The sequence below is a fragment of the Tympanuchus pallidicinctus genome, unplaced genomic scaffold, assembly GCF_026119805.1.
Source record: "Tympanuchus pallidicinctus isolate F22 unplaced genomic scaffold, pur_lepc_1.0 scaffold3, whole genome shotgun sequence".
Classification (NCBI taxonomy): domain Eukaryota; kingdom Metazoa; phylum Chordata; class Aves; order Galliformes; family Phasianidae; genus Tympanuchus; species Tympanuchus pallidicinctus.
The window spans coordinates 90196468-90221616 of record NW_026294747.1 but is presented as its reverse complement, the minus strand read 5'-3'; the positions used below and the strand labels follow the sequence as shown (position 1 = coordinate 90221616).

Genomic DNA, 25149 nt, shown 5'->3' with positions numbered 1-25149 from the left:
TATTCCTTCTTCACAGAGGGACTTATCACAGCAAGACGATATCTAAGGCACAACTGTACATTTTTAGCTCTACTAGTGCAAAGCCATGTGAAATATCCCAAACCCTAATGAAACTATACGTTTGAAAACTATTAGCTGACAGTGCCTCTTGAAATTGCTTTTCCACATTTTCTGACCTGTGGTGAGGGGATACATTGAGATCCAAAGAAAAAGAAGAGCAATGTGCTGCAGGGAGTAGCGCACACTGCAGGCTTTAATGTGCTTAGCAGCAGTCCCTGCACTGAGAACTGGGATGAAAAGTGAACACCTTTTCCTTTTGGAAAAGAGTGACTGCTCTTAAGAAGTCCTGTGCCTACAAGTTATTTTGTGAAAGTGCTAATTGGTGGGAACAGCACTGATCATTGAGTAGTACAGGCAGTGGTGTTTCATGACTAGCACTCTCTCCCAGACATCACCTTCAAGTCCACACTGGACTCAGGTATCCCAAGGGACCAGAACCACTGCAAACTGTCAGAACAGGATGTTATAGTGAGAACAGCCTAGCCATCCTGAAAAATCTTCTTGTGCCTGCTCATCTGATGTGCAGAATCGAGGACAGACTGGCTTGCTCACTGAAAATGTATAGGAAGCATAAATACAAAATAGAAAACATTAAGATGGCAGAAGGATGCACCTGGTATTGAGAGGATTTTCTTCTGTCTTTGCTGAGATACATGGATGCAAGTGCAGTACTAAAAGTAAAATGAATTTGCTGTTCCATCCCATTACTAGGTCTTACGGGTTTTGATATTTATAAGAAAAGAAGATTTGTTCCATTCTACAATATTGCATGAGATATAGCATAGCAAACAGCAAATTTGCTTCAAAGAGACAATATTCAACATTTTAATGCTGTGGATATTATTTCACTGTAAACATGTTGGTGTAGATGGATGTGTGGGAATAGTTTTCCAAACAAAGCAGTTTCAGAGTGTAGCTGAGTTAGACCACAGAACTGCACAGTATATTTGTATATGCGTCTATGTAGTTGTACTATATAACTGTATATGTATGTATACAATATGCATATGTACATATACTCAAGTGTGCATGCATGTACATGCACATATAAATGTAACACTCCTTCTCTTGCTTATTCATATCTAAGAAACATGGGGATTTGTTTTGTGGCAGGAAGGATCACACATGGCTGAATGCCAATGGTTTCCTTCTTGCTGATGGACAGAGCTGCTTGTTTCAAGCTGACATGAAGAGACTTTGTACGGTCTTGTTAATGAAACTGCATTACAGTCCTGCCGATTGACATTCCTGTTCATTTATTTGTCTCACATTCAAATTCTAGACAGTGAAATTGAAATTGCCCTAAACCTACTTTTGATTCAGTCAGTGCTTTTACGCCCTCATGTTACTCACCTTCTATGATCGATATGAAACTATTAATGTGGGAGCCTAATGTAATAAACTGTATTTTTTTTCCTCCCTGTTTACCTATTGAAATAACCTCTATTGTTTAAGCAAATTTTTGTGCTGTTTTGAGAACTTGTTTTGGTTTTGTCTTTTTTTTTTTTTTTTTAATGATATAGTACTGCTCAGTACTGCAGTTGTAAGGCCATTAGTGAAGTACAAGAGACATCACACCTTTGAGCCTCGTTTTCCTGACTTGCACAGATAAGATGATATTTACTCGCTTTTAGATACACAGAACTAAAAAGACTGTTTCTGGATTCTCATCCTAAGTATTCAAGTGAGTGTCACTCCTTCCAGCACAGGTTTGCTGTCAGAATGAGCTCCTCAAAAGAAATTTAATTAAAGCTGTCATCTCCAGCCATATTGTAAATTACCCATTTGTACGTGGCAAGAGGAAGTTCTTTCACAAGTGTCTGCTGTGTGGTTCTTTGTAAAGCGTCAGCAAAGTCTGGCAACTATCTATTTAAATGCAATTTTAATGTAACTATCTACTGCAGTGAAAAGCCCTAAAATAATATCATGATAATGACTCAAAACAGTTAAACAGTATTGTAAGCTGCAAGATTTAGAATCATTACTGTAGTATCATTTTTTAAAAGATATTATATCTCCTCTGTGGGATTTTCAGGTTCATATTAAGCTTATAACACATATTAGCCATGACTACTTCATTACACACATTTATCGAATGACCTCAGACACGTCAGCTGCCAGCTCCACCTTAGCTACGCTCAGAACAATACGCTGTGTGTTATTTAAGAGAGTGAGAGATTTTTGGAAAATGATGTTGCGCCTCGCAGTAATACATAAGGCACATACCTTTGCAGGAGGCATGGATATGTGTTTCCCAGCTGTTTTCCTCCTTTCAGAATTCCTCCTGGCTGAGAAAGATTTAAAGCCCAGCAGATTCGCCCTGCCTAAGAGGGAGGGAGAGAGGTGGTGTATGGAGATACCATTGTGATGGAATCAGAGACCATCTGCACAATGAACTCTGTCACTTCCCAGGCTGAAAACTGAGGAATGCATTTTGAACAGGCCATAGGTATTCATATTTTGTGGCCGCTTCCTCCTTGCAGGCTTTTGGGATGTCTTTCAGTTTTCATGAAATGTTATATCAGAATCACTGTTGACTCTGTCATCAAGTCGTCCACACACTGACAAGAGTGTTTTCCTTTGCGAAGAAGTTGGGTGGTGTAATTTCTCCAACAGTTTTGATTAAAGGATGGATAAAATTCCCATTACAGCTGTTGCGAACATGTGAAAACAGAAACATGTGAATGTTTCTAAGTCTTCTTTTTGTCGATTTTATTTTGATTTGAAACAAACAAACATAACAAACAAGAAGATCCATTTAATTAAAGAAAAGAAATCTGGTGAATAAAGACTTTCAGAGACCTTCCCTGCAGGAGCTCTGTGGGGAAAAGATAAGGGCAGAGCACTCTATGGTGATTGACTTGTGGTACACGGTTGCAGGGCACCCAAAGAGCATCCAGCGCAGTCTTTCAAAGCTACACAAGCATTTGGACAGCCCAGACAGAAAAAAGACAAACTCTTTGTTCATCATCTCCTTGCCATTCCTCAGAACTTTCATCTTCTAGCAGTTCAGGAGACACCAGTGCCTGTAGCATATGCTGTAAGGACACCTCTTTTCACCCACCATATGGATAGGTGAGCTACTCAGCTTTGGGTTTAGACTGCTTTCCCCATGGAGCTAATGAGACAGTACTCTCTCACCACTGGGAGTATCCATGAAAATATGTTTCAATTTATGTAATGGTCCATCTGCCAGTAAAAGAAGCAATGTAAAAACACAGAGGTCAGGGGCAGATCTATTATAGAAGGACAGCATATGGCAATGCAACCATTACATGAGCAACTCATGCTCTTGAGAATGCTTTAGGACTGACAAGGGGTTAAGGCAAATGTTGGTTCATTGTTAAACTTAAGATTCAAAATGAAAGAATGCAAATGCCTTGTACAAGTGTGCTTTAAAATAACACTTTGAAACAGCCTTAGGGACTCTGTGCAGGAGAGACTGAAAAGTTTTGAATAATGCATGGAAGATAATTTCCAAAATCACCCTTTAACTAGTACCACATTCTTTTCACTGTCTCCATATTCATGATTCATCATTTGCTAATCCTGATGCATAAGGAATGAAGATAGCCCCTGTGGATAAGACCTAATGGACACCATCCTGGAATAATATACAGAACTCAACATCCAGACATGTGTCTTCAATTTAAAATAATTCAGCAATCATGTTCAACCAGAACCTGATTACACAAAATGGGACTTTTTAACTCCCAGACTTGGATCAAATTTTAAGGCCAGGAAAAAAAAAAAAAAGTGCTATGTTTATACATTCCAGATACTGTGGTTAAGTTATCTGCACACAAATTTAACTGTTTCTTTGAGCCTCTTATCAGCTCATCTGCAACTATTTTAAATGCTTTTGCTTTACCTGCCCTTTGTAGTTCCTCAGTGAGTTTTCCAGCATTCCAGAATTGTGATGAATGGATTTCCTGGATTTGGAAATTAATTAAAAATGAAGTTGAGAGGCCATGCACCATTATAGCAAATCGTAGCTGTTTTTAAACAGCATTTGCTACATTTTTGTTCTTTTCCTTATCTCTCCATAAAAGCTGAAGAGACAAAGGAGCCTAAGTCAAAACCAATCACAACAAACTTCAGCAAATTGCCAATGTCTCCTGTTGCAAAAGCTCTGGTTTCACCTTTTCTTGTGGTTCCACACTTTCTGTGCCAGCTGCCTTCCACCGCAGTACTCAGGAGGCTGTTAGCATTTCTTCTCTGGGCTTGTGATGACAGTGAGAGGAAGTTCTAACTCATCCTTTACACTGCTGGCCCTGAGACCGCCTTGCAGAAGGCCACAGGCTGGCAGCATGTCCTGGGAAGAAGAAAAGGATTTGGGTGCTAGTTAAATACCTGTGAGATTTATTTGTCACTGCTATAAGCCAGCTTTCTTGTAAGAGAGAATGATGGTCTGACCTAGAGTTTTTATGGGGAACTCCACTAAAATTGCCAGAGATCCCATTAGCATCCATGCCTCTCATAAGTGTAGACAAAACAGCTGAGGCAAGGCAGAGGTGCAGAGGTCCCAAGTTTGTCTCTTTCCCCACTTTTTTTTCTTTTTTTTTACCCATGGAGTGATTACAGCTGAATGATTTTTCTTCCACACTCAGGATAAAACCCAGCACGACTAATTGGCTTGATATTCACCCTAGCTCCACATTTTCCCTGACATCATACCTATTCAGCTAGAAAACTTGTTCATCACACTTCTCAAAATAAGTGAGATTGGATGTAGGAAAGAACCACTGCCTCACAGAGAAGTATTGCACCCTAAGTATCCTAAGCAATGGCTACTGCCAAAGAGAAATTCATGCAGAGACCCAATCCCCCCAGTCTCAGTTGCAAGCTGCCTTTGCATTGCTACCTGCACTGACCATTTAAATTCTGCCAATTGTCCTCCAAGAGACACTTGGCTTTCATGTAAAAAGAACTAAATGGGTCTAATGAAAAGCTTGACAACAGAATCATCATTTGTGCAGCTTTAAAGCCAGTTTCATGATATCTGAAGATATAAGTCACAGGGATTGAGAATCAGAGGTTACTGACAACATTTCTGGAGTCACTCATTTAAGGCATTTCTTGGGAATGTGTTTTCACAATCTGTGGAAAAACATCATTAACAGCATGATGAGAGGTGACTTTTGCTCTGTCCCCAAGTGCTCTGCAACACGATGATCCCAAGTCAAGGGCAGGAAAGTCTAATCAGTAATCTGTTGGCATCTGGAGGGTTTGATTTTAGAGTGGCGTGGGAAAAAGTTCTCCTGAGTCCTTGTGAAAATATTCACAGGCACTCTGACATTTTTCTCTGCCCTTCCTAAATCAGAACTAAGAGTTGAAATGAGAAAGAAGAAATCTGTAATGTATAGAAAGAAAAGATATTCTGTTCATTAACATAGGTTAACAAAACCTATGTTCGGTTACTTCTGAATCATCAATTTTAATGTTGATATTTTCAAAGATACACCCTTTTTCACTAGCATACATTACCCAAAGAATGAATTTAACCAGAGAATTAATTTATTGTTCAGAAATCACAGTCATGGGATACTTCGACCATTTCAAAACATTTTCTTTTCCTTCCCGATCCCAAAAAACACTTTTCAACAGAGAGACCAATCCAAATGGAGCCTCCTCTAAAATTTGTTCCAGATTTAACAGAATTTTTTTTTTTCAATCTTTCTAACAAAAAGTCCCAGTGGGTATGAAGCTGATGGTGGGAATGGAATGGCATGGACTGTTACGATCGGCTTTTGCAAAAAATCCTTCCCCAGATAGCTTATGCTTCCACTCTCCTCTATTCCACAGGCACACACAGCTCTGAGGATGGGACCTGCTCACCAGATGCCATGAATACGTCCCGGTGATGGTGCTGTCCCACTTCTTCATACTGCAATGCTATTCTGACAGGATTTGTTCCCTCCATGGGAGCTGAAGCTGGATAATGTATGTCTTTTAACACAAATGTACCAGATTAAGAATGTACAGCTTTCTTACTGTTGTCCTCTTTCCCTCCCAAGAGGAAGACTCCAGTCAGTAACTATCTCACTTATTTCACAGGTGTATGTAAAAAGGACAAATAAAAGCTCCACATTCTTTACTGTCCTCCTCCTCCAGCTGCCAAATTGTGACCCAGTGAGCCCAATCTTTGCACTATTTTACACAAACTGCTGCTATAAGCATTTCCAAAACTAACCTCTCCCAGGTCTTATTCCAAGCTGACTGTCTCTCCTCTCAAGCCAACTTCAACTTAGCGCTTCATCATGAGAACACAGTCCAGTGCTCAGCAATGCATGTCACCATGGTCTTTCTGGGCTGGACAGAAGCCTAATGGGTACACTGCTGTGAGATCATGAGCTAGGAAAGGGGTTGTTTTGACAGTTGAAAGTTTCTGGCAAATACATTTCAGGCAAAAAACAAATTGTGTGCTTCCAAAAAGATATATACACATCAAACCATCTGCAAAGGCACAGGTAGTGTTGCTAGTTCTTGGCAGGGAACAGGGACTATCTGTGATGAGTGCTGTCAGGAAATTAGTACCAGAACAAAGTGTCACAGGAACTATTCCAAATTCCAGATCCTTTTTTTTTTTTTTTTTTCCTTTTCAAGTTGCTTCTTTAGATCACTAGATATTGTTTGTTGCTATATTTCCTAATGAATAAACATTGTTCTCAGGACATCTCAGATTAGATCACTGAAGTCACTTATATTTTTTTTGTCACACTAAAGTGATGATGATGATAATGATGATGATACTAACCTCTCCTGCAAGGAAACTGCCATTTACTGAAAAGAAACTCATGCAAGAACCTTTGAGCCCACTTCCAACCTTTGCATTGCTTTTCTTTAAGACTTTATGCATAGCCAATTGCAACTTAAATTGTTTTGGGATTTGAGACTGGAGACTCTTGTTTGCTATTTAAGCACTGTGGTTTGGTGTAGAAGTGCATGCTTGAGATGCTCTCTGAATGACTGTTTCTGAGTTTGTCTAGGGAGGAAACATGACTTCAAAATCTTTCAGAGTGGTGAGCTGCTCTCCTTGACAAGAAGAAGGGAAGAGATGGATTTCCTCTCGCTATAGCAGCACAAAAACTTCTTCAGGCATCAGGGGCAGACAGCATAACAGCCCTCAAAGAGTAATCAAAATCACCCTCTTTTAAATGAAGTTGCATTTAAGAAAAGAAATTGTGGATAGAAATGAACTTTACTCCATAGAAGTAAATAGAAGTCACTGGTCCCACTTTTTATTCCATCTTGAGTAGCACTGGAATTGTCAGCAGTAGTGATTATCTTGCTAAGAATAACCAGACCATTTTGTAAATTTTGTAGAAGAGACCCTGTTGTGTGGCAAGACTTTGCTGGGATTGGGGCTGTCAAAACATCAGACAAAATGGTGTATTTCAAAGAGCTTACAGTACTGGCACTGACATCTTGATTTACACCAAGGTTGCTTTACAACTTCATAAAATCAGTGGGTGTGGGCTTCCCAGGGTTGATGCAGAAGACCTCAAAAAGAACTTAGAGTCTTCTCTGTCTCCCTTTCTTACTGCCGCTGTGCTTCCATGCCATGCTTTCCTGGTGGGAACCTGGAAGCCTCCTGCCTGCCTTTATGAGTGCCTTCATGACACTGGTCTTACTCTTGTCCTCCAAAGCACCACAATAAATCTTTGCTCTTCCAAACCTCTTTCTGCTTCTCTTTTGCTTCCTTGACCAAAATTAGCCATGGTGGTCGGAAGGCTTATTGTGCCTCACTGACCTATCAGGCACACATACTGGCTTCCAGGAAAGATCTGAGGTTGTCTCTCAGATTGGCCCCAGGCATTCTTGTACTGGTAGAAGGATGTGCCTCTCTCAGCCTGTCCTCCACATGGACTGCTGTGATTGCTTACTCACACAGGTGGGCCAAGCATTGCTTCGTACTTTCAGGCAAAGATTTGAAGCAGTGGCTGGACAGCACCAAGAAGAAAGATCTTTCTTTGTTCCTATGTTTCACTAAAGAATTTATTTGAATTTTTTCCTCCTCTGTAATGGTGACTGGCTTTATCTGATTGTTCCCATCTGCAGGCCATTCCTCAAAATGCAACAGAGTGATCTCACTCTTCTGCACTCTGCACAATCAGAGCAACAGTGGGGGGCCTGGCACAAGGCTCTGTGCCAGAGGGGATGGAGTCAATGGGCTTTGTATTCCTGTTGATGTTGTATGGCATTCATGAGAGCCTGTCTGAGAAAGATGGGGTGTGCCACAGGAAAAGAGCCCAGTCTCCCTGTGGGAATAGTACTCTTCGGTTCTTTTCTGTTGTTGCACTGAACATCAGAGGATCTTGGTGGTGGCAGTTCTCTTGACTGTCTTTTAACTTGGACTTACGGGGCTTGATGCAAATCCCATCATTTTTGTTCCCCTCCACTGCTGTGGGAGCTGAGATGTCCCAGTAAAAAGTAAAAACCGTGCAAACTGGAAAAGTCTTGTTCAGCAGCAGACTTTGGTCAAAAAGCAGACAAAGCAGACAAAGCAAGCTTTGACCTTTTTGTTGGACTCCACCATGTCTCTTCACTTCAACAAAGCTTTGATTTCTTTTGTAAGACACCACTTCTCCCAAATTTAACATGGCAACAGACCTGTTTCCACATACCTGAAAACACACTCTCATCTAAATTGAAATGCTGAGTCTCCCTCAGTTCTCTTTTAATACAGCTTGCATGACATTCAAACTGTCTTTAAAATACCCTAAACAAGTTCAAGAAAGGCCAAGGAATAACAACTCCTGAAAAAAACCCTGCTTGCATATGTAGGGCTCCATCCAAAAAGATCATTCCTCTGATGGAGTTCTTGAAGCCCACACCACCATAAAACAGTGATTCCAGGACATAAGAATGGATTAAATAAAAGAGCAACATTACTTCAGTTTCAGAGTGAAGTAAAGCTCATGTGAAAATGGAGTACCTTTTATTAGGCTATGGAAAAAATGAACAAATTGTCAGGAATCTGATGTGTTTCCATCATTTCTGGTATATAAGGAACAAAGCTTTAAGGGCAAAGAATCTCGGCTGATCAACATCCAGGTTTGAACCAGCCTGTATGTAAGTAGGATAGTGAAGAGGTTACAGAAAACCAGCTTTGTGCATCCCCAGGTTTTCTGCTGATCCTTTGTCCTCCTCAGCTGTGTTTCAAGGTAGGATCTGGTGCTAAAATATCATGTGTTGTTTCGCTCCCACACAAGTGGCGCACAACTGTAATTGTGTTACTGATTGTCTTTGATCGACATGATTCTTAGGCACTATCCTCCCTCCAAGACAATAGGAACATAAAAATATTTCCCATATTCTCTTCCTAAGGGGAGGTTAGAGGTCTGTGTGATCAAATGTTTCTTCCCCTTCAAAGCCCTCACTTGGCTGCTGTCTTCTTCCATCTCAGCATCTACATGCAACTCTTGTTGGCTGGGTCCTGCTCTTCACATGCTGTGCAGCAGATGGGGATACTGCTCTTTCCCAGCTCCCAGATGGGGCAAATCAACACTGGGAAGAAGCCATAGCTGACAAACAGGATCCAGGTGAGGATGCTAGGAAAAAAGATAATTCTAGCAACACACTCCATTTTCAAAAGCTGCTGTCCCCATGCTCTAAATGTCTTTGTGCTTACTCGTGGTGAGTGGATACCAGAAAAATCTGCTCTGGAATGCTCTGCGTTCGCATTTCTACTGCATGACAAATCTGAAGAGTTCTGGACAAATGATAAAGTCAAGGATTTTCTCAGTACATTGCATGTGTAAAAACCAAGCTTTATGCATCATTTAATTACAGAGCTTTTTTTTTTTCTCTTTGGAAAAAGCAAGCATCTAACTTGCAGGAAAAGAGGAGGTGGTGTTTGGGGACCAGTTAATGACCTTTGCAATTTATGACTGGAGGAGTTCTGAGCAGGGAATACCTGCATGAGGCATAGCCCTATACAGATTCCAACTGTGTTTCACCACATAGAGGTTTAAGTGGGACATCTAAAGGGAGTCCCAGGTTTTTGTAGGATGTCTGGCCATGAAGAGGACTGGGAGGAGGTGGAAATTGTGTGAGTGTACAGAGATGTGTCTTGGAGACTCATGAGATGAAGTGTGGGACAGACTGTACGTATACCACACAGAGATTTGGGGTTCCTCACAGCACTGTAGCACTGAGGGAGCTGGGGAGGTCACAAGGGATGGTTCGTTGCTGCTGCCAGGAACAGAGGAGTGATGAGCATTCTGGTATTTGTAGAGGGAGAAGGAAGTGCATTTCAGTGTCAGGAAGAATCCTGGCAAGTCATCCTCTCTCCTCTGTAACAACCTTTTCTTCATAACATCTGAGACAGCAAATATTTTATGAAAGTTGAGGTCACCTCTGAAGTTTTGACCTCATTCCCTTTGAAATTGGTTAAGATTAAGCGATTTGGCTGAACTTAGCAGATGGCGCAGTAAACTGGACAGGCCTCTCCACCCCCTCAGCCTTGCAGACAGGGAACATGCTGTACTGGGAGAGGAGAAGGAGCCACAGTTCTTCGTTGTTTGTGACTCTTGGTACAGTGACAAACCCAACAGTCCCCAGTCTCCTTTATGTAGATGTAGGCACAAGCCCTCTTGGACACTGTACTGAAAAAAACCTGATCCGAAAATTAGCTCAGTTAGGACACGCTTGCTACTTTTGTCTAGTGCTTTTTGGTTGAAAGTGCAATTTGCAGGGAACTTAGACTTTCAAGCAGGTAATTTTTGCTCTCTCATGCCTTAAAGGTGATGATTGCAAATAGGAACCGTATGTCAGCCTTGAGAGCAGATGAATAATGGAAGAATGATGACAAAGTGGCTGTCAAGTGGCACAGAAGAAGCATCACTGGAACTACAGTGCTGTTTGGTGTAAGGTGACCGCTGATCCCAGGCTGCAGGAGCAGTGAGAACCAGTCAGAACACATGCTGCAGTGGTAGGGCATACAATGAGACACACTCTTCAGATTGCTCAACAGCTAATTTATAGCACTCAAATGTTCACAGCTGGGGCACTACTAGAACCAGATAGAGAGATGGAATCTTGTTTGAAGACGTTAGCAACAACAACAACAAAAGCTAACATACAGAAGAAGGTAGGATCCTGCCCCACACAGGACTAATAAATCACAAACAGCTTTGCAGAAGACTGCAGACATTTCCCTCAGAACTACTTTTTACAGCTCAGAAAAATGGGTATGGGAGGCACAGAGAGAGAGCTACCCATGCTCTTCCTTCACCTAAGAAAAGAGATGTATGAAAACCATGCAGGTTATCCCCTAGTTTCACAGCGGTTCTGTTAGCAATTCCAAAATTCAAAGGAATCTATAGAACTTTCAAATACAGGTAGACTTTCAGCAGTTTTGCACAGGACAAGTATGGCAGACGGTTAAAATGGAAGGTGGCAAGCTGCAGTATCCTACTGAGATGTTCTTCAGAGCCACAAAAATCTTTAAATAACAAGGATCATAGCATTCCGTAGAAAAAAATGTTATGAGTTGATGTCGAGAATGAGAAGTCGGTTCAGAAATGTCTCAAGACAAGAAGTGTAAGCTTCATGTCAGCAGCTGTAAGCCTTGGACCAGATCTGAAGGCTGCTGAAGTCCAAGAATTATTTCTAGTGACTGATACAAGTTTTGGACTGGACACGTGATTTCTGCTTGAGATGAGGTTTATCTTCTTGGGGTTAATACAGTTCATTCATCTAACTTGTCAGTAAAATTGCATATTTTGTCAATGCAAGCTTGAATCTACACAAACAAAATCAGTCTAAGTTTATGAACTGATTAACAAGAACAGAAGGAGATGTCTTCAGTGGGCCCATAAGACATAGTTACCTGTAATCAAATTCACTGAGTATGTACTCCTTACAACACACAAAATAAAGTATTCAAAATGCATGAAAGAAGTGATCCTCTGTTTGGGAATTTTACCTACAATGCAGCAACAATAGAATTGTCTATGTGTCATACCATGGATTCTGTCAATGAACTTTATGCTTGTCATTTCTTGGTGTGCATAATTGTATCAAGATTTCCCAGTGTACAAGAACTTTTCTGGGAAATCTTCAAAAATCTTCAAAAGAAAAAGGAAAAGGAAGAAGATGATAAGAAAAAATAAAATGAGATAAAAGAAAGAAAGGAAAGGAAAAAAAAATGGAAAAAAAGAGGGGAATAGTTCAGTACCTAGATCTGGCAAAGTATCCCATTACGAAAGTGATATTGATCTAAAAAGTTAATGCTATTATCTAAGCAGTTTCCAATTGTTCCTGGAACTATTATAGCATAAAGAACATTGCCAGTTCCTTAGAGAAGGAAACTCATTAGAATTGGAAGAATTAGCTGAAATTGAAATTCTCTGATATCTTCATGAAGAAAAAAAAAGTCTATTTCATTGCAAACAATTCAGATTTTAAGAGATTATGTCAGGTTGTAAATGTCTGCACAGTTGAGAGAATAGCTTTTCTGATAATAATGTATTTCTAATTTTCACATAATAAACCCTAAGAACTGATGACTAGAAAGACATTATAGTAATGGAGAAGGCTCTGTTACTACATTAGTACAGATATTGAAGTTGTTAGAGAAATTACTTTGCAAGAAATTTGCATGCAAAAAGCTGGAGCAATGAGAAAATGATGTCAGAACTGTTAGGTGTGGTTCTCCCCTGTTGGGTGTCATGAGTCATCCGTGCTAGTTTTTCATGAGGGCAGAAGGACACTTGGCAGGAACTTTTTGCTAAGGCTTCTCTGGAGGTACTACTGCAATTTAAAACATCTGTGGCCACACACATACTGGCACCACAGCCAGAAGTAAATGTGGAAGGGCCAGCGAGACCATGAGGACTTTTAGCCCTGCACAATCCTTAGCCACAATTGAAGCACAAGGTGTGAGACCAACTGGGACCAACCATGAGAAGTAACATGCTTTGAGACAAGATGTGATGGTTTTACTCACCTTTAATGCCAAAAAGCAAATGACCAACTTCATAATTCACCATAAGGGGCACTGCACTTCTTGGGGTGAATTTTCTGACTTCCACCTGGTGAGTGCTGCACCCCGGGGAAGGTCAATCAGCAGGCAGAAAGTACTGGCAACCACAGCTGGTCCTTAGCATACAGCTGACGAATACGAGCTGTTAGGCAGCGTCCACATGGTGTTTGAATGAGGCATCGCTTTGTGCATGCTGGGGAAGAGATTGCTTCTGAAGATCCTCCAAGGACCATGCAGTGGAATTTAAACCTTAAATAATTCAGTGGTAAGATTATTTTTCTCACTTCTGCTCAGTCCCCAAAATTTTATTACCTATGACATAATATGGATGACCTCTCTGAAATCCCAATTAAGAATTGTAATAAGAAATGACTTTGTGCTAGTGCTGGCGATTTGTCTCTCCTTGTAAATGTGACCATATTTTAATAACCTGGACAATATGCATGTGTAACACAGTCTACTAAGCAAAATCAAGCACTGCCTGCACATCAGAGAGATTCAGTTTTAAAGAGGCTCTGGAAAGAGAAGCTTTGTTTGACCATTTGCTGGATCCGTGGCTATCCTTGGGGGCATGATATATGGCTAAGCATTGTGTTATGATACAACACAAATATAATTTAATAACTTGGGTGTCAAATGGCTAAGATTTATGGTCAGTGAGGCTAAACACTCACAAAGGATTGCTCCAGAGATGCTGTTCTATTGGATTAAGAGAGAAAAACTGGATATCGCAATGCTTTAGACAGCACAGCTCTATGGGACTGGAGGTTTTGGATCACTTTTTGCACGGTATTAATATTTTCTTGTTGCAGTTCCAGAAACTCTTTTTCTAATTATAGTTTTCTGGGTTCATTCTGTGTAAATTAAAAGCATGTTATTATTTTGTAACTGAAGAGTATGAATCATGTGCTGCTGTTTAAACAACAGGCTGCTGAGTCGGCCAGATGCGGATCCTTTCATCTTTGTGTCCCTGTAAATGTTTGTGTGAGCAGCTTGCAGGGTCTCTGACTTACAAGAAGATCCAATCTGTGATGAGTGGGCAGATGCTTTTTATTTTCAAAAAAAAAGAAAAAGAGGAAAGAAAGAAAGAAGCAAGCTTGCGAAAGCCTTTCCAAATCAGTAAGCTGGAGACAAAGGGGAACAGAATGGGGATTTGTGAGGCACCACCACGGTGACCAGAGAACTGCATATCATGAGTTTGATCAAGGGCAAGGTCCCTCCCAGCTGCAGCAGCTGGAGTAGCCAGAACTTTTAAAAATGTGCTGTAGTTTGTAAGGAAGAGTCTCTTTACTGCCTTTCACAATGTCCTTGGTGACAGGTTGTCCCATCTGGCAGCTGTCCTGTGCTCCTCTGCAGTAGCTGACACTTGTCCCAGCTAGCAACAGCTCTCCAGCTCTGCTGGAGTTGCCACTGCCTCCAGGCTCCTAGAGGAGCCTTATGCCATCTCTACTGCCCACACATGCAACCAGCCAGCAATGGCATTTGTACAGTGGTCTTCATACAATGGCCTTTGTGAGGGCCCTGGTTTGTTGGGCTTAGTGGTGATGTGGTGATAGTTGGAGTAGATGATCTTGGTGGTCTTTTCCAACCTTAATGATTTTGTGATTCTATAAAATAGTGAAGCAACAAGAGAAATCTGCAGAAGGTCCCGTTGCCTGCTACGATGGGTTAGGGAAGGACTTTTCTGCCTTCAGCTGCACATGCAGAGCACTTCAGTTGTGTGGGGTTTAATGTCAGAGAGGTGAGGGCTGGATCTGTTGTTGCGCTCTATTGCTCTATGGTGGCCAGCATTCTTCAGGGACTTCCATTCAACCCACCCTAGTGCAGTCAGCCACACATATGGGTAAGGTCATCTGTACTTTTGCTGACCAGGCCTAAACATGCAGGAAATTGTAAAGATATGACTGTCTACACAACATTCCATGTGCTGTCTGCTTGAGATCTGGATCCATGCTTCTCTTGCCAGGCAAAATTGGGGCTGGTTTTGTTTTCCTTATGTGGTTTTCACAAGAGAGCAAGTCCTGTCCACAAGTCTCTTTCAAGTGACAGAAGAATATCAACATTTTCAACTGATATTTTTGGAAAGAGGCGGAATCCTGTTCTATTTGAAGAAGTACCCAAGGAATCCAGTGCTTTTCTATAGCTAAAAACTATAACTTCTTGGGTTTTCTTTACTGTTTTTCCTTATCTATCTTACCTTGGTGGCCAGATATCAATTTCCAGCCCAGCCATGGGATGCCACTGTGATCCTGGTTAAGTCACTCCCATCCTCCATTTCCTTCCTGCACAATGGAAACACTGCTTCCCCATGGAATGCTCAGGAGAACAAATTCCACTCCTCCAGTCTCCGAAGAGACTCTCTGCTAGATCTGTAATTTTGTCTGCAGGCAAGGGAGGTCATAATTTACCTGCCCACCTTCGTAAAGTGTTTTGAGACCCTCACTTGATAAATGCTATCCCCAAAGGCTGAGGGATCTGGGGGGCAAGGAGGAAAGGAGAAGGTGAGGTTTATGATTTATTTATTAATTCCAGCCTAAGAAGAAGCCTCCTGGTGGGGAGGGGAACCAAATGGAGATTTCTTCCCATGCTGATGAAATTACTGGGATCACATTTGCAAAAACAATAAAGGGCTTGGAACATCAGTTGTCCCGGGGCTTGAGCCAGACTTAATTTTTTTATGCGTAACTCCTAATCAGTTACTATTATCCTCAGTAGTTCTATCTGGCCCATGCTGATTTACTGGGCAATGTTAACACTGGTGCTGTAATACATATTAGTAGGGGTTGTCACTGCTTGCCAGCTTTTGAGGTAAGCTGTTTCCTAACAGAATTTCAGCTAGAGATAACACTTTGTTTCAAAGCAGATGCTTTATCTGAATGTAACTAAGGGAAAAGCAGTGAACTGTTCCAGGGCTGCGGCGTGGCTGGGCCTCCTGCAGCCGTTACTGCTCTTCCCACGTAGCTCTGCAGGCGAAAAACGCAAAGGGAGACGTAAAGCAGAAGGGAAGCGAAAAATACGGAGCTGCGCGCCGCGCCACCCTGTGCCGGGCCGTGCCATGCTGCTCCGCGCCGCCACTGGGGGGCGTTGTTCCCATCGTCGCAGCCAGGTGCTCGGCATCAGCCACCAGGTGGCAGCACCGCCCCGCCGCCGCCTCCCGCCTGGCCGTCCCGTGTGAGGCAGGTGTCGCCGCTCTGATTACGGCGGGAGTGCCGGGAATTAAGCGTTGCTCTCATTGTATGAAATGTGACAAGCGAATACTTTTGCAAGTGAGGAAGGGAAATCACTGTAGATAAAGCTGTGGCGGGATGAGGGGCGCGGCCCAGATAGCAGTAGAGCCTGAAGCAGACCCTGAAATTTCTGAATGAAGACATATTCTGGGAGGTTCATGAGTGCAGAGGTCTAAATGGTCCTCTGAATAAGGGGCACAGGTGGAGTTTGGTCCTCTGAACAGAGAAAATGCTGAGAAACAGAACCATCCTATGTGCCATTGCAGCTCTTCCTAGAAATAACGTAGTAGCTGTGGCTGTGGAAGACAGCCAGCCACTAGGGAGGAAGAGCACTGTGACTTCAGGTATGCAGACATGGAGAGCGCTGCCCGACATTCATTGCAGTGCCAGCATCTCTGACAGGATGGGTGGACTCATCCTAATTCACAGAGCACAATGAAAACATTCCCTGATGGTCACATCTAGTCCTGCTGTAGCCATGGCTGGTCCTGGGCACAAGCAGGACACATCAGGTGTCTTTCATAGATGAAGCTCACATCACAGGAGTAAAGGAAGCCAAGTAAGAGGGAAACTGGGATTGTGATACTGTTCCATGGCTGCTGCTAAGGGATGTGAGACTAACCATAGGCTGCACACAGCAGAAGAGGTTGAGTCCAGCTCCTCTGGGCTCTGGCAAGCTCTGCTATGCTCTGTTCTCCCTCTGAGATACAGAGGCTTCCTCAGGAAGTGTGTCACACTGTGGAAATGTCCAGATGCTCTGCACGTGCAGCAGCAGAGTACCGCAGTGCTACGAAGCAGCAGCTACGCAGTGGAAATAGCCAGAGGCCCCAGGTGGGTATCTGAAAGCATAAAAGTATCATAAGCCAGGCATATATCATAAAACATTGCAACTCCATGGAGCAGTAGGAGGTAGAGAGTGGCACTAGGGAAGCAGTATCACTGTTATCAAGCCACCAGCCTATGGGATTTGTAAGCAGACATTACATGTATACAGAAAGGAGAAATACCCAGGCAGAGAATGATCCATTCCCTATACCTCTTTGATGGAAACATTTTTGCCAGTTCACCTTCGGCCATAAGTGAAATGTGCCTTGCTACAATAAGCAGCTTGAATAAGGCATGGCCAAGTGCACTGGTGTCACCACCTGACATTAGCCTCCAGTGGGAGGAAATAACATTGCCCGTTGTCTCTACTGAGCCTTCACAAATCTTCTATGCAATGAAAGATGTAATCTATCAGCCTACCTAAAAGCCTTTCTCAAAGGTAGTTCTAGACAGTCAAATCAGACATCGAACTCAATAGGGTACTGGAGACAGTAAAATTCAGAGTACTTTTGGACTGGAATTATCATCAGCTGCAAATGCAGCAGCAGATGAATCCTATCTGCTGAGGGAGGAGAACAGAAGTTGAATTGCTTTTTTTAGAAGTGCTAAGCAATTTCAGAACTGATGACGTGGTAGGGATCATCATACTGAACTCCACATCCAGACACAGGGCTCCCATTTCAGTAGTTGAAGATGTAGTCAGTATTGTCAGTGAATTATAGGTTATTATTGTCTTGATCTTAAACTACTTCTCTGAACAAACTAGATGTGCTTTAAAATGAGTTTTCTTCCACTAGGTGTGCAAGGATCTGCAAGGTCCATGTTTATCTGTACACACCTGCACTTTGCAGTTGTCTAAAATTCAAAGTCTCCTCCTACCTATATGGTGTGTCTATGCTTCCCACACCAGAAAAAGACCTACTGGTGACAATGGCTGCAGCCCAAACTGCATTATCACCAATGGTGTTTACAGGCTTAGAGTAATTGTGAGAGACAAAGCAAGAAAGCAGAAAATAATAGGTCGAGATGGCCAACGCACATGGACTTACAGATGAAATCCAGAGCTAGGAGTGATGAGTACAGCCCTCTACTACTGTCTGTTGATACTTAGAATGGTGACACAGAGCAAGGACCAACAGGGCGCGACCCACTGATCTGCAGCACAGGCATGTTGTTGTGACCTAGAACTATGAGTTTAGGCAGTAACAGCTTGTGTTTTTTACTATTGGTTTGATCCTTTTTGTGTAAGCCAACAAGCAAGGAACATGTCCACTTCTATGGGCCAGATGAGGTTTCTTGCCAAAGTACAGAGAAGCAGGCTGCCCGAAAGGATTTATGCTCCTTCAAACACTGTATAACTATACATCTCTTCTCTGTTATGTATTTATATGCCTTGGCTGAAACACAGCAGTTTCTTCTGTAAAGATGTGAGGTTTTGCTCAGATTTCATATATTTAGTTGAAAACATTTTGGTATATAGGGTGCTGATACACCTATATTTAGTTCTCTCTGTTTCTCTTTGGTGATAGTCATACATTGGCATCAGTTCAAAGGACAGCCAAATCCAGTGGAAGAGAAGAAACCCTTCTGCATTTCTATTAATTCCAACTGCTTTTTCTTCTTTCCCTGACTGTGTCATTCCATCCCTCTGTTGTGCAGATTTTGGTCCCCTGAGCATCAGTGTCAGTGCATGGCAAGTGATGGGAGTGTCTTTCAAGACCGGGGGCAGTGAAGAAAGAAAAGTACAGTTTTCTTTTGGCCAGAGTGAGTTACGTCAGCTCACTGCATCACCTGAAGCCATACATACCCCTAATGCAGACTGATGGTCAAACCTTGTAGTGGCAAAGCACGTTAATCTAAGCACATGAATTGTTTTTTCCCCTTCATAGCTCAGATGCTTTAAACTCAGTATGTGTATGCTACTCAGCTGGATGAGATGCTCTCCTTCAGGTTCAGTGTGTAAAGTCCTTTTGTAGAGAGGTCCTTCTGTGGATGTGAGTCTGTTACGAGTGTGGTCTGTTACGAGTTGGTTTCCTCTTAAGACATTCTGAGACAATCTGTGAATTCCTTTACTTACATTTGTGTGCAGTTACCCATGCACACAGATCCACTATAGTTGAAGGCTTGCCAATACAAGTGTGGGATTTACATTTCCCAGTCCTTCTGGAGATTGCAAAATGTTAAGCGTTCTCAGCAGTTCTGGAGAAAAATGACATTTTGTGGTATTACCAAAACCAGGTGTTCTTTGCCACAAAATGTCTTTTCCTTTCCTTCCCTGCAGAACTATATGTACTCAAGCGAAGCAGCAAGATAGTCCCATACTATGGCTTTGGAGATTAGTGCTCCTAAGATGAAAATCAGAAATGTGCAGTGTTAATTCCAGCATTGGAAGCCTGCTGGATTAAGCCATGGAAGCAGACAAAGAGCCACTTAGAAATGCCATGGGTGACAATAGTCTGTGGTGGGTTCATTCATCCTGGGGTAGTACTGTATGTGGGAAGAGAATGCTGGCTAACAATGCCACAGCTGCTTTCGCAACCCACACGCTGGTCGTGTGTAGGTCCTCTTCAGCACAACAGGGACGAAGGATGCAGAAATAGTTGTCTTTCACTCCATTGAAAACAGCTACAAAGCATTAAAGCCTGGCTGAGTGAGAAGGTCTCACCCAAGTCAGTGTGAGGGTGGTAAGAGGCACAACTGTTCAGTGTAACTTTTTGGACAAGAAGGTTGTTTGTAGGTTGTTCTCTATCTGAAAGGACAACATTAACAGTGTTATGCAGTCAGAACACTGTATGTGCGATGCTTGTTCAGAATGAGTGACTGAGAGGTTTATTTAATATAAAATTCAATACGTATGCTATTATTGCTATTTTTCTTTTTACTCATTGGCTGTAGCACTTATTACATATGCATTCTACATGATCTTCCATGAATTGTTTATGCCGTTTCTCATGGAGGCTTTTGAAGGCTTCCCCCATTAGTGAACGAATACCAGGAAATGTAGTTTTCTGTTTCTGCATAAACTGGTCAAGTGTGACTTGAATCTTCATACATGCCACAAGGAACAGCATTTTTTCCTGCCTATACATACATACAAAACAAATACATTCACTTATATGCCTACAGACCCAATTTCTGCAGCTGCATGTGAAAACTCTCACTAAATAAATATTCCTTGGAGAAGAAAATGATCTTTCTCCAAGATACTGTACACTTAGGGATATTTCACTGTAAATTATTATTCTGAACAGTGCCAGATTTTAATGAGGATAATGAAATAATAAAGAAATGAATATATAGTGTAGTATCGAGCATCATGCAGACATATGAATATAGAATATGATCACATTCACACTTCTCTTTGTCTCTGTTCTGTACTATTGGACCTAAAGCTGTAGGCCATTCTCATATAAGATTCATGTTTAGTTTCGGGGCATGCTTTGTACACACTGCTGCAATCTCAGGCTCACTGTCTTGGAATGCTTTGACAAGCTTATCAGTTCCAATCACCTGCACAATGATGCTGCTGCAGAAAGAGGCTCTCTCCTAAATTTACTCTGTGATTATTTTTCCTTCTTCTGTACTGTGAGCACTAAAAATAAGAATAAATGGAATTCCCAGTTTCCAAAGTCAAAGGCAACGTGAATTGATATTGCCCACCGAAATGCAGTGAGACTAAATCAATAACATCTGCAATAAGGCATAATGAAGACAAAATTATATCTCAGCTTTCCTGAACAGCTGCGAATCTATTTTTAATGATCCTCATTTTTGGCAGCCGGCTAAACAACTTTTAAAATGTCCTAGAAAATGGATTGTTAAGTAGATCAGCAATGCAGAACACTGAGATGCCATTAATTGCAGCTTCTTCTGTGTGGTCTGTAATACTTGGCACAAAAACACCCTCAATCTATGGCTAGACTTGAAAACATATGTGGCACCCTGGGGTAGGTGGAAAAAAAAAAAAAGTGATTTTAAATAGGTGACTTGAGAAATAATGTGGTGTGATTGCTACCACTGATTTATATTTTCTTTAGGTTGGGTTTTTAAAGAAACTCTATCTGTTTTCACAGGCTTTCCCCATCATTCAGTGATACCATTCTGTATGATGACAGCTCAGTACACTGATAACCAGGCTCCTCGGCTTGTCTTCTCAGGTTCTCAGCATGGCATCTCATTCTGGAGAGGCTAAAGGAGTCAGTTTTCTCCTGGTATTGATGGAGTTCATCAAAGCAAGGTTCACTGTGGCATTTTAAGTCTCAGTGTAATGTGTATCGTTTAAAAAATACAGAGTATACAGTGACAGTGAAGGTGGTGAAAGAGAGTGGTGAACTGAGAGGTGTATTCAGTTATTCTTTGCATTAAGTCACTCACCTAGCTGGAACAATGTCTTGTAGCAAGCCAGAAAATGGGGAGAGAAATTCCCTGGTGATGCTTTACACGATGAATCAATGAAGTTATTATGGGGCTGTGATTGCACGCTGATTTGAACAATGCTGAAGCCCTAATCTGATGAGCATTGCTCTTCCTTAAACATAGCAATGAAACTGAGTCTATATTTATCAGTTCTGTGTGGTGCAAACTTAATATTACTGATCACACTCGTCCTGCTGTTCCACAAACTGCATGCTCCTTTCCTAGTGAATGTATGGTCAAATATAAGTCTCCATACTGCTCTTTGGAAGACTCTTGGTGGCTTCTAAGTACATATATGGTTTCTTCAGCTGATCCCTTTCCCTGGAAAGACTGGGAGGGTGGGCATGACGCTATACTCACAGCAGCAGAGTTGGTGTTATGGAACATGCTCCTTTAAGTACAAACATGCGAATGATCATCAGAAACGATCAGCAGAACTTTGGTCATCTACTGGCTATCTGTTTTAAAATAGTTGGTAATTGATCAAACAAATGAAATCTGAACTTAAGTTTCTCTCATGTACACTTGAGAGCTGTCCTTATGGCACTCTCATTTACTGTCACATCTGTTCGATTTACCCAGTATCTCTTGTAGGATTTTAAGCATCCTTTGCATTGGTGTGCTGTGAAGCACCTTTGTGTCAATGTTCATTCCACGTGGACTTTCAGTTGCCTTATTTTGCTTGGATGACTGTTGTTTGGTTTTCAGATCGGCAACATGAAGAAATTAGTCAGTAGGTCATCTGCTTTCCCTTGTAGCATGCTACCTTTTCAGCAAAAAATGACTTTGTTCCTGATTTTCATCTGTTCTGATTCCTGCCTCATGCCATGCCAGTGTTTTTCTGTTCCCATTCTGAGACGTGAATTTCATGGCTGAAGGAATGCAGTGCTCCCGAAATGGTTCCTCAGTGGAAAAAGTGCTCCATGTTTGTCTACCATATTTATCTTTGAAATCACAGCAGAATAAAAATATTCTTTGGAGAGTAGAAAGGAATATTAATCTCTTGAACTTGTTTTTCTGAATCCTCAATGCCTTTGTCTCCTCCATATCTGGATAACTAAGAGCTCTGTTTTCATGTTTGGAAAGCAGTTACTATGGTCTAAGTTGATTAAGCAGGTTAAGGAGAGACCACACAGGGCTATGTAATGAGGATTTTATTTTTACTTATTTTAAACACAAGTTTTCCACTCTTTGTCTAAGCAAAAATAGCACAAACATATATAGCTAGTTTCTGAGTGGCAAAACATCATATCTTTCCATAGATGGGGTATTTTTAATAGGCATTTAACAACTCATCTGGTTACCCAGCAATACAACCCTTCTGTCTGTCCTCCTCAAGCATTTCTTTAGGACTAGATCAGATTATTTGTTCTACTCTTCTGTGTCCCTCAGTCTGCTCCGAAGTCATTCTGAATTCAGCTTTGCCTTTGCCTTTAATTTTTCTGTTTACCACTGGCAGGATCCTCTGCAAACCTTTCCCTTTTTCTCTCCATTTGAACTTTGAGTAAACATGGCCTTGTCATTTTTAATAACTTTATTCTTGTTATAGGACATGAAAAACAAGCTCAGAAATTCCCAAATAAACATGCAATCATACAATTAGAAAGAGAATGTTTTATGTATCAGGAGGGTGATAACTGGAGTATTTTGAAGGAGAGGACAGCAAAACTGCTTAAAGACATCAGGCTGCATATACAATATCTCACAGAGGAGCATTACAAGGTATAGTTCATGAATCAGAGGAACATCTCTTTGTCTCTGGAGAATTTTAATGAAGAGAATGAAATTCCCATCATGTCTAAACCAGAAATTAACATGCATCACTTTTTTCTTCCCATGGCTCTTACTGCCAGCTTCAGCTATTTTGAAATATTTGGGGCCAAAGCAGGAGCAAATCTCTAGAGGGAAGAAAGCTATTAACATTGCCAATAGTTCACAACACAGCTTTGTTTCTTGAAAGGCACAGATACAGCAGGAGGTGCTCTGTGTGGCTACACGATAGCTGCGCTATTTTGAAATAATGGCCCCTGGGGCCCTGAGCCTATGAACCATTTCTCACATGACCGAGAGACCCCTGGGTTGTGTCAGAGCTCCTTGCAAGAGGCAGGGATTGCTGGACACCACTCTCTCCTGCTCTGAGAGTCACCAGTAGGAAACCTACAAGACTGGTCCACATTTTGGACCACAGTGATAAAAATGAATTTTACTCGGCTTTGTGGCTGGCCTGTACAGTTCAAGAGACTTTTTTGCCTCAAGGCTCAGCCTGCGTTCATGCTATCTGCTGAAGAGAAATGGTCCTTTAATCTTTTTTTTTGACAAAATCTTTTCAGACATACCTTTCCATACTGCACCCGTATCTGATGCAGTTGACAGGAGTCGGGGATTTTAGTGAAATGCAAGAGCATGCAGTTATAAAGGGTGGATAAATGCAACCTCGGCTGCAAGACCTCACACTTTTTTTTTTTTTCATTTAATACACGTTCCAAATCTGCTACAAACACTATACACCAATCTAATGCAATACAGGGGAACATTGATACCAATGTACCTAGCTATTTCATATTGGAATTTTCTGCTATGTGAAACGGGCAAACTATCTCCAGTGATGTATTTGCTCTATTTTGATGCACCAATGAAGTTAATTTCTTTAGTAAAGATAGCTGTGTGGGGCATAATTTATGTATATGTCATATCTGCATGTTAATGACTGCGAGTTTTCTCCCCACTTGGCCCTTGAAAGCAGAACTTGTAGATTCCATGTTCCATAGGTCAAAATTAACAATAATTTACCGTTCACTGTATGCTGGTAAACAAAGAGGAACCAGATGTGTGAGATGGGCATTACATGTGGAAGCTGGTATGTAAATTTTTCACAAAAGATATCTGAATAGGTTTTAAATAAAAATGAATGTGGAATTATAGGATCACAGAACTTGTTACTTTTCTATGGGGAAGTGGTTTCCTTGAGGAGGCTCAAAACACTCAAAGCATTTAGCTTAGTTCCCTGTCCCAATCAAATGCAATAATCTCAAAAATTACTTTTCCTTACCCAAATTTTTAAAAAAGGGTCTATTTTAAATTACATATAAAATGTAATTAATAATTAAAATATTAATTTTAACTTAAAAGTCAAGTGAGACTCTACATCTGCTCTTCAATACAGATTCCACTTTCGGTTATTTCGTATAATTATTTCCTCCAATTTTAAAATACTTCCTTTTTCTGCATGAGAGACCCACATAATCAGTAAAGGAAACTAACTGAATATGTGGATGAGAGAAAATTTTTAGAGGCAAAGTGGTGTCAAGTTAACTCGTGGTGCAAGTGAAATAACAGAAAGCCATTGTTCAGCTGTAGGAGGAACATGATTGTGTGTGGTAGACTACAACTTTCCACTCTGTTAAGGAAAAAATGTGATTTTTAAATCCAAGTGTTGCTTTTAATATGGTGTACTCAAAATTTGCCTTTCATAAGAGCAAGCCAACTTTTGATTTAACAGTGTTAACCTATAATCCTAATGTAAAAATCAGGTCCTTGGGTTGTACTTTGACTGCCGTGTCTGTGCTGGCAAACAAGAGATATTTGTCCTTTTACAGCAGTTTAATTTAGGACAACTGCTGAGATTTCACC

The 25149-nt window shown here is 41.3% G+C and overlaps 1 long non-coding RNA gene across 1 annotated transcript in view; it reads right to left on the bottom strand.

Annotated features, from left to right (window-relative positions):
• Positions 1-2882: 2882 nt before the first annotated feature.
• Positions 2883-25149, bottom strand: part of LOC128085768 (uncharacterized) — a 195143-nt gene continuing 172876 nt past the window's right edge. Inside the window, exon 5 of the long non-coding RNA XR_008209082.1 lies at positions 2883-4375. This is a non-coding gene — a long non-coding RNA (uncharacterized LOC128085768). The remainder of the gene's footprint in view (positions 4376-25149) is intronic.